A 12,095-nucleotide genomic window follows, 5' to 3' on the forward strand; every position below is an offset into this window, starting at 1 on the left:
ATAATTACATATTTCTAATTTATATATGTTATTTTTCATTTATATATTTATGTCAGTAATTGTAGTTTTAAAATTGAGATTTGAAAAGATTTTATTATCTACATTTGTGTCGTATTGTATAATTGCGAAAATTTTTTTGCAATAAAAGAAATAAAAAAATTAATATATATATAAATACAAAAATTGAATAACTTAACCTATTATCTAATGCTGTAATTAATACTATGATGTCTTAACAAGCATATAGGATTTCTATTGCGCATGCGTAATCTAGTTATCTTTCGAATAGTTCGAAACGTTACGTATTTCGTTTTGGTCTTTTTTTTTTTATAAATTTTTACAAAAAAAAATAGAAATAAAAAATGTAATAATTTAGTTGCTTTGTTTCATTTATTACTTAAAGAAATAATATATGAGATAGATATAAAGAAAAGATACGTAATGAGAAAATGAGGGTGACGATGATTTTAGGTTAAGTATGAAATAATTATATAAATATATGAATAAATATAAGAAAAGTGAAATCACAATTTTTCCTGATTTGGATGATACTATTGTTGAGATTCTAAATTTAATAAATTTTTTCGTACAAATATGCTGACTTTTAATTTATATTTGATTCGGTTTTTAACAATACAATTTTGTGCTACTTTTTTTTCAATGAAGTTCTACATTCGCGGCCCAGTTTCTTTTCATTTCTTTTTCTTAATTGTACACTTCATTTTCAACGAATTAAATATGCTAGAAATTCAGTCATTGTTTTTGGTACTGACGAGAATGTTTACTAAACCGTCTGATTTGAATGAAATATTACGTTTTTTAAAAACGCAATTTATGCACGTCTTGATTTTATATCGTGAACACGAAATTAAAAATGCGATTAAGTCTTTTTTTCATTACTTTTCATTTTTTTTTATTATTTAAGATAAATAAATGTCACTTCTTTCAAAATCTTCTATACTATTTTCTATATTATAAAATAGTTTTATCAAAATTTCTTGAGAAATAATCAGTAGTTTTATTAAAAAATTTGATTTTAAATTTTAAATTTAATTTTCATTTTATTGTTTATGTTACGTTAACATTAGAATTTAGATTTTATTTTAACAAAGAATCAGATATTTAAAAATTTTATTTAAAATATAATATTTTTTATTTAAAAAATATAAAATTTCATTTCTGTTTATTATTTAAAGAAATAGCGAAATTTAAATTCATTTTTTTTTAAAAATCAAAATTCTGATCTAAAGTATAAATATAATTGCTTTTTTAAGATAAAAGGAATGTATTGTCAAGAGTAATGCATTTGCCCTTGTCCACATATCATTAGCATATATACTATTTTTTTTTAACATAATGCGGGCCTAACTCTAGTTTATAATTCTTCCTTGTTAGAAAATCATGGTCAATGATCGTGGTCTTCAAATACAATTTGCATATAACTTAAAACTCGATTCTAAAAACACGATTCATTTTTGCTGAAACAGTCTTATGTTAGATATATAATAAAATGATATTAATGATATATAATAAAATGATATTCTCAGGTAAAAACGATATTAAATTTTGCAACATTTATATAGGAAAATTTATGCAAATTTATTCCAATCAAATATTACATTTATTTTTTCAAAAAAATATGATTAACGAAATTATCAATATTAATTATATATATTAATATTAATTCTTTATTTTAAAGACTTAAAAAGTTATATATAATTCAAAATAATGCCGTAAAAACATATATCTTATTTATTTTTAAAATAGTTGTTAGTTTGATAAAATAAAGAGGTTAATGGTTTCCTTTTAATGCTGATATACGTTTTTTTTTTACGTTACATGCAAAAACGATTTAAAACTATTCCTATTTGATAACACGATTCAAAACTATTCCTTATATTACAAGTCGCTGATTAAAAGTGAAAATTATTAACATCAAATTAGAAAAACGATGAAACACATTCAGATTAAAAAAAATTTTTTTTTAAACATTTTTCTATAGAAATTACATTACTTACAATTAATTAAATAATATTTAGTATAGTGAGAAAGAATAAAAATTCAAAAAGTAAAAACTATTAATTTTTTTATAATACTATTGTTCAAATAAAAGACAATTCTTTATCTTTTTAACTTTACTCTAACTTCTCAAAATTTTATTATTATATCATAAGAAATAAGAATTCCATAAGAATTCTAACAAGCAAAAGAAAGCAAAATAACCTAAAAAAATTGATCTAATTATAATCCAGGATTTATTAGCCACCAACAAAATAACGAGAAATTATAGTAAAAAATATTTTCTGCTCTAATGATAGTTCATATGTTCTTGCTTTAATTGCTAAATGTCGACTTCGTGCATAAACCGCTGGTCCATTGACAGTCAACCACTTTCATTTCTCTATTCTCCGGCACAATCCTCATGCCAGTTACACTTTCCTTCGTGGTCGGTGAAACAGCTAGCGTGGATAGATCGAAACTCTCGTTTTCAATATCTCCGGCTGCCTCGTATGCACGCACCGTAACGGGCAAATCGTGGTCTGCGCGATTGTATAACGTGGACATGCGCGAGCTTATATGGTTCACCATGCTTTTGCATCTATTTGTAGAGGGCACTAAAGTAGCTCTAATTAAACGATCGTATCTATTTGCAAAAGGGCAACTTTTGTGTGTTTTTAACGTCATTATAGTTTTAAACAATGTATTGAACAATTGTGGCAGCTAAGTGAGAATAATATGTATATAGAGGTAATGGTATATAGAGAAATTGATTGTAAATAGTGCACGCGTATCGAATGCATATTATATTATAATTTTTACAATACAAGATGGCGGAAAATAGTTTGGTTTATTCTTTCATAGATGTGATGTAGAAAATGAAACTAAAAAATACTATGTCAGTTTAAAAAAATTTAAATGATTTTATTAGTTTAAAAATAGATTTTTTTTTTTAAAAGTAAGCATTTGATTTAGACATTTGATTTCAATTTAAAAAATAAATAAAATTATTTTATATCTATATCTTTCTCTTCAGACGCAAAATTTAGAGGACTTAACGTAGATGAAAAATGAGAGAAAAAAGGGATGTAGGTTTAAATTTTATTTTTTAGTGAAGATTAAAGAAATTTTCTTATATAAAAAATAGGAGACATGGTTTTCAATTTTAATCAAATTTAAATTATCGTTTCTTATAGAAAAATAAACATAACTACGATATCATTTAAAATCTTTGTTATATTATTAATTTAAAATTATATTATTAGTATAAAATTCTCAAAATATAACAAATTTTAAAAATTTCGACAAATAAAAAATAAAAAAACAAAGATCAAATGTCGTTTTATTTATGATTATTTTAAATTTTTATTTGATTCTTAGTAAAAAAATAAAATTGAAGAAATGTAATAGATAGAAAATGGAAGGAATGATTGATAAATAATGGCAGTTTTAGTTTTAATTGTTGCTTGCAATTTTAATTGTCAACTTATTAAGAACAAAGATATAACATGATTAATCAATATGAAAGCAGACATTGAATGAACATAAGTATATAATGAACATGTTTGGTAACAATTATTAATTGAAATTAATAATTGAAATTAATAATTGTTATTATTAGGCCAATTTATATGAATGTTTGTACAAAGACAAAACATTTACATATTTCACTTCATATCAATTCGAAAATGTATTTTTTGTTAATATATCATAGAAAAAAAAATAATTCTATCTTTGTTTTTGATAACAATTTTTATACATTAAATTTATTAAAATCATGTATTATTTCAAAATTTTTAAAATATCTTTTATTTCTTTTAAAATATTTAACTACTTACAAATGTATTTTTTTGTATACCAAAATTATTTTCAATTCTAGGTATGAAAAGATTATAATTGAGTTAGTCTCGAATTTTCAAATCTTCTATGACATAAAGAAGAGATGTCTTCAAAGAACGTAAGAATTCTAATTAAGCCAACTCTACGTCAGAACTCTGAAGAAGTTATATGATAGAACTCGTACTCTTAACCACTTAAGACAAATTAGTATAATCAACGGTTTTGAAAGGTGTCTTCCTCTACTGTGAACATAGTGAAAGAACACTTAAAGAACGTATAGAATGGTGTTCAATATATATATACATATTAAAATATTTAAAAAAAATCGGAACAAACGAAATAGATTCAACGGTAATGTAGAATTTCTTTAATTTTTTTAATTTAATTTAGAACAAACAAAATTTGAAATATATATCTAAGTAATAATATTATAATATTAAAATTTTTTCAGAATTTTTCAAGATTTGGAACATTGAAAAAAAATTGGAATGGACACTTGATCTAAATATAAGATTATGTTTACAATAATTGGGTATTACATATTTATAGACAAGTTGACTTCCGCTTCTTTGCTCAAACGTTCGATTTAATTTCCTCACGGCTTTCACGTGTGGGCAAAACTGTTACTAATTGTGCGGAAATATTCACAGTTGGTTTCCTTCCGTCTGCTATTCGTTTAGTTTCCTTGATCACGATCCACAGTTATGGAATTTTATTAATAAAATTTTCTATCGTTGTAACAATCGTTTTTTCAATTCGTGGCAAAGTTGTTCCGATCGTAGGGGCGCTTTCACGCTTGGAGAAAACCAACCTTTCGATAAGTATTCACCATGAATAGTTTCATGTGCAAAGTAGGCCGTTGCTCGATCGTTTTCTCGTGATTTAAAGTATTGTCGAATTTTTAAATCGTTATAGAATTATATTTCCATTTGAATATAATATTCTTCTCGAAAAAGTTTAATTTTTTAATATTAGATTGATTTTTAAAAAATTTTATCAAATATTTTAATTATCAATTTAGGAATAATAATTAAACAAATTTTTGTTGGAATTGTCTATATTTTTAAAAACGTAAAGTTAAAAAAAGTTTTTTTCGTGAATCTTAAATTATATAAATTTTTTTCCCTCAATTGGTGAAAATCCATGTCAAATCATTCTATCAAAGAAAGTATTCATTGTATCGATATTGTATAGTTGAAGTTCCATCAAATGGAAAGTAAAACTGTGAAATTATATTTACCTCGAACAGGCAGTTCATTTATATAACAGGTCGCACGTCTATTAACTTACGCTTATTATTAAATAGAATCACCTTTTCGTGACTTGAAATGCCATTAAACCTTCTCATCTTTGATATTTTCAGCAAAAAAATTATTCGTATTTCGAGTTTGTTTCTCATTTACGTAATATATCATATCCTAATCCGTTACATTGTTATATTCGATCATTTTCACGTTCTTCCAACCATTACTTTTTTTTTTATCTTTTTTTCCAATCTGAATATTATTTCCATTTGAAAGTATTAATCAAAACTTTTCTTTCAAAGAAGCCATTTTATTAATTGTACTCATACAATTTTTTTTTAAATTTTAGGTTTTTTATATCTTGAAGCATTCTGTAATATTCTAATTGGGACCAGGATACTTTACTTTTACAAAACATCGAAAGTTTTTAAAGAATGATTTCAAGATGCTCTATATGAAGTTCCATTCTTGGTGCTACTGTGTTGAAATTTAGATTATCTTAGAGCAATTTTCATCTGTGTGTTCTGAATATTTAAAATTATTTATTTATACATGGAATACGTTCAAAGACGTTCAAAATTCTAATAACTCGTTTAGTAAAGTTTGAATCATCTGTTCTTGAGTAGATTACACAATCTGGTTATGCTTCAAGAAGCATTTTGTCCAAGTAACTTTCTTTTGTCTTTTGGATTTATGCATAACAATTAATTGGATTGGTTTACATCAAGGAACAGAAAATTATTGAAATTATATGAATCTGATGATATAGTTGATATTTAATGTTAAAATAAACAAAAATAGACAATGGAAACTACAATTATAAAGTTGTATAAGATATTTAGGAATTTACAAAGATTGATAACATTCCAATGAAAAAAATTGCTATAATTAAAGATTTGAAAACTTTGAATATTAGAATCAAAAGAATTCTATAGAAATCTAAGAAATCTAGAGAAATAGAAAATGATAAAGAATATTTCAATCAAGATTTCAGTACATCACAGGAAAACAGATACTTCAAGAATGTGTTTAATTTTAGGAACCTCTAAATTATTGCATATTGTTTCAAATTTGAGATCCTTCAAGATTTTAAATTTATGAGATCAAATATTTTATAAGATTCAAAAATGTGTGATTATTAAATTTCTTAGAATTTAAAAATTTTTGATTCTAAATAAGTTTCTTATGATTCAAAAACTATGATTAAATTTATGAGACCAAAACAATTCCTTAAAAGTTCAATAGTTTTTAATCTCAATTTGATCTAAGATTTTCTTTCTATCTTTAATTTTTATAAATCATTATTTAAAATTGAAACTTTTAATCAAATCAAATTATTGAAATCATTTGATCATTTTTAAAAATTTGATTCGATATTCGACCATTATTTTCATCTAATTAATATCGATATATTACAATCGATACTATAATCGATATAATCGATATAATTAAATCGTACAACTGGTAACACTTTTCGAATCCACACGATTCATTTATATAACCCGGGGCAACTGGTTTATTAAGTTAGCACGCGTTGTTATACTCGTTCGTCAGATTACAATCGTTCCATCTCGTTCTTAGGCCACACAAAAAAGAGAAACTACGAAAGCCGCGGAAGCGAATTATTACTTGGTAAGCGAACGGGTCACGGTTACAGTATTACAGTCGGCCATTCTCCAAACAGACAGTCTGGTTTCGATTGTTATTCCTCGACAAGTCGAACGAAATTATTCCTCAACGTCGAAAGGTTCGAATAATTCCTTGGAGAAATTTCCATTTAAGACTTTATTTGAATGGATAATGATTTTATATCATCTATGAAAATCGAAAATTATTTGCAATTGGTTCGTGGTGTAAACTTTGACTCAGGTCCAAATCAGCTGTTTAAATGATTGCAAAAGTGAATCGCCAATTTTTCGCTAGTCGAAAGTCCTTTCTCGCGAGCTATAATTGCGACGACTCTCGCCATGTTTAATCGACAGTACACGGAGAGAGGAGAAGCGTACGGTTACTTGAAAGTATTTGAAATGTCACGGGCGACGACCTGGCATTAAAACGATTTTCGTATCATCTTGCTCCATGGAATCGGAAAATTTGATATACGTTTCAGATTCAGTTAGATTTAGATTATGTATACTATCTGTCAAAAGTTTTTTTTTTTTTCTGTTACAGGAAATTTTTTTGACTAGTTTTGTTATCATTTCAAATTAGATCTAGATAAAAAATTCGCTTACTTTTTAATAAGAAAATTTTGTAAGAATTTTTCAATTTTTCAAGGAAATTAATGATATTTTATTTCTTTTTCATACTAAATCCTCTGCCAAAGTATTTTTTTATTAAATCAAATAGATATTAATTAATTTGACAGATTTTCTTATTAAGAAATTTTCTGAATTCTAATGTAATTTTTTTAAAATCATTTTTTAAAAAACATAGAGAAAAGATTAATTTTTTATTGCTAATATACTATATTATATATTTTTTATTTTCATGATTAATATAATTTTAAAATATAAATTCATAGAGATTGACTTCATGTGCATTCAGTCTTATCTTTTAGTTAAGCAGGTAATGAAAATTTTTTAAAAAAGTTAACTAATTATACATTGATTAAAAGTAATATTGTGTATCAGATATTTATTGAAAAACATTATATATTCACATTACATTCATACATTCATACATTTATCTTTTTTTAAATTAATTTTATTTTGTTTTTAGCTGGAACTTTTTACTTCAAATTCAAAAATTTAATATAATAAATTAGATCATATGATAATATTAAAACATTAAGATGATCTATTTTACAAATGATCTAAAAAATTTTAAAAAAACCTGTATTATGTCAATATTATGTTAACATTAATTTCATTAATTTTACCAATTAATAATGAAAATAAAAAGTAGAGTTCAATTGAATAATTTCAATGTGTCAGGGTCACGAGATGACACGTATAAGTTGTAAGACATACGATATAACGGTTTCACAGTGTGTTGTGATTAAAAATACAACGAATCGACAGTTTACGAGTTACATAGGTCCCGCTGGCTAGTTGTGATCGATAGAAAAGAAAAAAAAAGTTTACTTTCAATCGCACGCAACATTGAGCTCTCCCTCACGTGGAGTTCCACGTGAACGTAGGTGGCCTCTCGATAGAATGCTGCACTCTCTGAAACGACTCGAATAACAATTAGGATGTTTAAGAGGGAAAAATAAAATGCATTGCTTCTTATTTACATTGATATATTTTTTTTCAAAATTTTTAATATTATTGGTAATGATAATATTACAAGGAAAAGATTTTTTAAAAAGACAGTATTAAAAAATTCGTTTCATTATTTGTTATAAATATATAATAAAAATTTAAATATAATAATCAAATTTTTCACACAATTGGCTTTTCAGAATCTTTCAATGTAATTTTTCCATACAATATGTGATTGAGTGCACATGAAAATATCAATTGTTAATTATTACAATGTGTTAAAATTATAAATACATTAAAATTCACATTAATATAGAAATAAATATAGATCAAATGGCAAGATAAAAATTACAATCACAAACTGGTACAGATTAAGAGAGTTAGACATGTTCTATAAAATTGTTAATGATATCAAGATACCTTATTTCCTAAGAATAAATTATAATTCATATTGTCAATACAAGATCACTTAAAATTATATCTAATCTGACGTTTAGATCATTCACAATTACGTATACTTCTGTCTACAACTCTCTCGATACTCCGTCAGCAATTTTAAAATATAGTTATTAAATGAAACTAACGTTTGTGACTAATCGCTTCTATTATAGAGGATCGGTTTAAATTACAATAACATAACGGGGTCTTTTATCTCTAGTAAGATATTCATTTTGGTTATAGTTAGAAAATAGTTAGAAATATTAAACTTTTTAATTTCTTTTTTTTTTTTAAATATGAATTATCATAAATGAATTTTTAGAATTTCGTTTTCATTTTTATTATTCTTATTTTTTTATTCTTTATTTTCTATATTCTATTTTTTAAATTTTAAAAATTTTAGCGTTTTTAAAAAAAGTTCCTTGTATCTATTTATTATTGTATCTATTAATTATTCAAGTAATTATAATAATTTTGTCAGATTACAAAATCAATAAGATTTTAAATAAGAACAATAAGATTTCAGAGAGACGATATTAGAGTTCTTAACCTAAAAATTTTATAAATTTATCCGATTTCTTTTTGGTAAATTATTAAATATCTCGATTCAGGCCATTCAATCTTCCTAGAAATAACAAAAAATATCTATCAAAAATTAGAAATCACAGATTACTGGAAGAAATAATTTTTTTAAAACGTGTCGTAAGATCTTACTATCTTATGCAATGATCAATGAAGTCACCGAGATCTCTTTCTCTGTTTATCGGTGTTACGAATTTCTTTTCGAGGAAACGACTGATCACCGCAATCAACCGCAACTGCTATATTTTTTTATGCGAATGCAATTCCTATTAACGAATGACTTAGTTCGGTGACCTGTAATAGATCTACGGTTGATTAGCGAACACCCATCAACGTATAGGTTAGGTTTTTCCCAATGCAGACATATACTAAGTAGGCATACTTACGCAATATTTTCTCGATCTCCTCTGACTGCATTTTCGTACTGTCTACCCATCAAGAGCTCCCAATAGAGGTCCAACGAAACCGCTTCAACCAGCTATGAGCTATCTTTATTAGGCTGTTAACCAGACAGACGTGGCTGTCTCGGCTCCTGTCGAAGGAAATGCTTGGCTCGAGTTTAGTTTCACGTTTATATTACTGCTACTTTTGTCAAGGCTTCGAAGACTAATTGGAAATAGCTTGTCAAGGATTCTATGTTTAATGGAAGATCGTTTAATGGATTAGATAAAGGTTTTTTTTGTATTGGTATAATAAAATGATAGATACTATTCTGTTTATAGATATTGAGACATCTGTTAGTTATACATAAAATATGACAATAGGTCAATTGTGATAAAAATTAATTGATCATTTAAATGATTTGAATATAACGTTAAATGAAGATGTTTATTTTTAATTTTTGGACCTTGATGAAAAGTAAAAATCCAACCAAACAAAATCTAACCTCAAATATTTAACATTAAAACCTCAACCTACTTATCACGCTGCATTACCATAAGAATACCAACGAGCACAAATGTCCGAGATCAAATAACTATGATTATATCTAGGATTATCATCGATCTCCAAGAATAAAAAAAGATGGTCGAGGACAATCCCACTGAAAGAACGATCACGATTAACAATGAAGTGTCGATAGATCGAACGCATAAAAACGATCTTAAATACTGCCAGAGGGCGCGCGGTGACGTTATATCTTCGATGACAACGAACGTCGAGGACGAAGGAGACAGAAAGAAGTAAAGTACATCGCGGAGTTGTACTCGAGTCAGTCTGTGTAAAGCTGTAACGCGCTGATACGGTGAAAGCTGATATTTTGTAACACTCCTGCCATTCCGTTCCGTTCCATTCCATTCCATGGTATTGCCCGGTGCAGCCGTTCGCTTGCTCGCTCGTTCGCCTCTCGAACGGCCCGATCGTCTCGCGTAATCGAATGCGAGAACCCAGTGCCGGCAGCACAATGGTAGGCGCACCCAGAATACATTTTTCTCTTTATTCGTATCTACGTTCCGCGAGATCCTCGTTTCTTGGTAGATATATTAAATTAGATTGATACTCTCGATACTTTAGATAGAAAGATAGGTTAAGAAGCCAATTATATGTTACGATTATTTTTATTTCTAAAATGATATTTTCATTTTTCTAGGATTTTTTCTCTAATATTAAGAGAAATATAATTTCGTTTAAAAATATTTAATTGAGTTTTATCAATTTTCTATATATACATCTACGAAGAAATTAATAACATCAGGATATAACCTCTTTGAAATCATTCAACTTTTATCTGAAACATTTTTTACTACGAAAAAAAAATAATGATGTAGATCAAAATGGTAATACCAGGTAAGATATTCTGTATGATTCGTTTGTTCTCCAATGTGTTTTCACTTTAACGTTTTCATCATACTTTTATGAGTTTTGTAGATTTACGATGTTTTGTAATACGAGCGCATATATTGTGTGTCGTTGTTCTCCGAAGTAACGTTTGGATTTTGATTTCTTTGGGGTTTGTTTTCACGAAGAGCGTTTCGAATGTATTATTTACTACTTTAGCTTCTATGGTTTTGTAAGATTCAATGTGAAAGGCACTCTACACGATAATTATTCCTTAGGATGGCGTCTTAGAAGCTACTTTGTAGCTTCTGTAATTCTGTTTTGTGTGAAAGGTAATTCTGCGTATTATGTGATGATCGTTTTCAAAGATGTCTTCAAAGGTACTTATTTTGCTGTTTCTATAAACTTGGCTGATTCCATATTAAAAAGAATTCTATTACGTAATTTTTTTATTATATGTTACTATCTGCAATAGTAGAACTTCAAGTTTTATAATAATAATTTTCAACCGATGTGTCACGACATTACCAGGAGTATACCAACTATAAATTATTTACTAAACATAAAAAGATTTATTAATATTTGTTAGTATTTATAAATGATGTTGAAAAATGTGATTCATAGATAAGATCAATTTATCAATTAAAAATTGTTATTGGTTACAAAATCTTATTATTCTTATCGATATTAAGATAATAGATTAAAATGTTCTGTTTTTTGTTTAATATTATAAATATCTTTATATTTTAAATATGTTTAAAATATTTCTTCACAAAAAATTTTTATTATTCTAAATTAATTAAGATATTTAGAAACATTTAGAAATAATACTTAATTGAATACTTAATTGAATATTTGACTTCCTTATTATTTATTCATAAAATTTTATTACCATTACCATTATCATTCACCTTTTCCCATTTTGTAAATAGAAACTCTTTAATAAGTGTCTTTTAATAATAGAAAATTTTATATAATAATAGTAGCAACTTAATACAATTCTATGTGATTT

At 26.0% G+C, this 12,095-nt stretch overlaps 1 protein-coding gene and 1 long non-coding RNA gene across 12 annotated transcripts in view; one reads left to right on the top strand and one right to left on the bottom strand.

Moving 5' to 3' along the window:
- The window catches only part of LOC409468 (venom metalloproteinase 3), a 68,062-nt gene that overhangs the window by 3,540 nt on the left and 52,427 nt on the right, over positions 1 to 12,095 (top strand). The window lies entirely within an intron of this gene.
- LOC102653866 overlaps positions 9,173 to 12,095 on the bottom strand; it is a 50,878-nt gene continuing 47,955 nt past the window's right edge. For 4 of the 5 annotated variants that reach the window (XR_003306536.1, XR_003306537.1, XR_003306534.1 and 1 more), the window contains 3 exons: positions 9,694 to 9,839; positions 9,440 to 9,601; positions 9,312 to 9,350 (listed from right to left, as the gene is read on the bottom strand). This is a non-coding gene — a long non-coding RNA (uncharacterized LOC102653866). Of the gene's footprint in view, positions 9,371 to 9,439; positions 9,602 to 9,693; positions 9,840 to 12,095 lie in introns of all 5 variants that reach the window. The other variant, XR_003306538.1, reaches the window with a different exon arrangement.

This window comes from Apis mellifera, linkage group LG1 (genome assembly GCF_003254395.2).
Source record: "Apis mellifera strain DH4 linkage group LG1, Amel_HAv3.1, whole genome shotgun sequence".
NCBI lineage: Eukaryota > Metazoa > Arthropoda > Insecta > Hymenoptera > Apidae > Apis > Apis mellifera.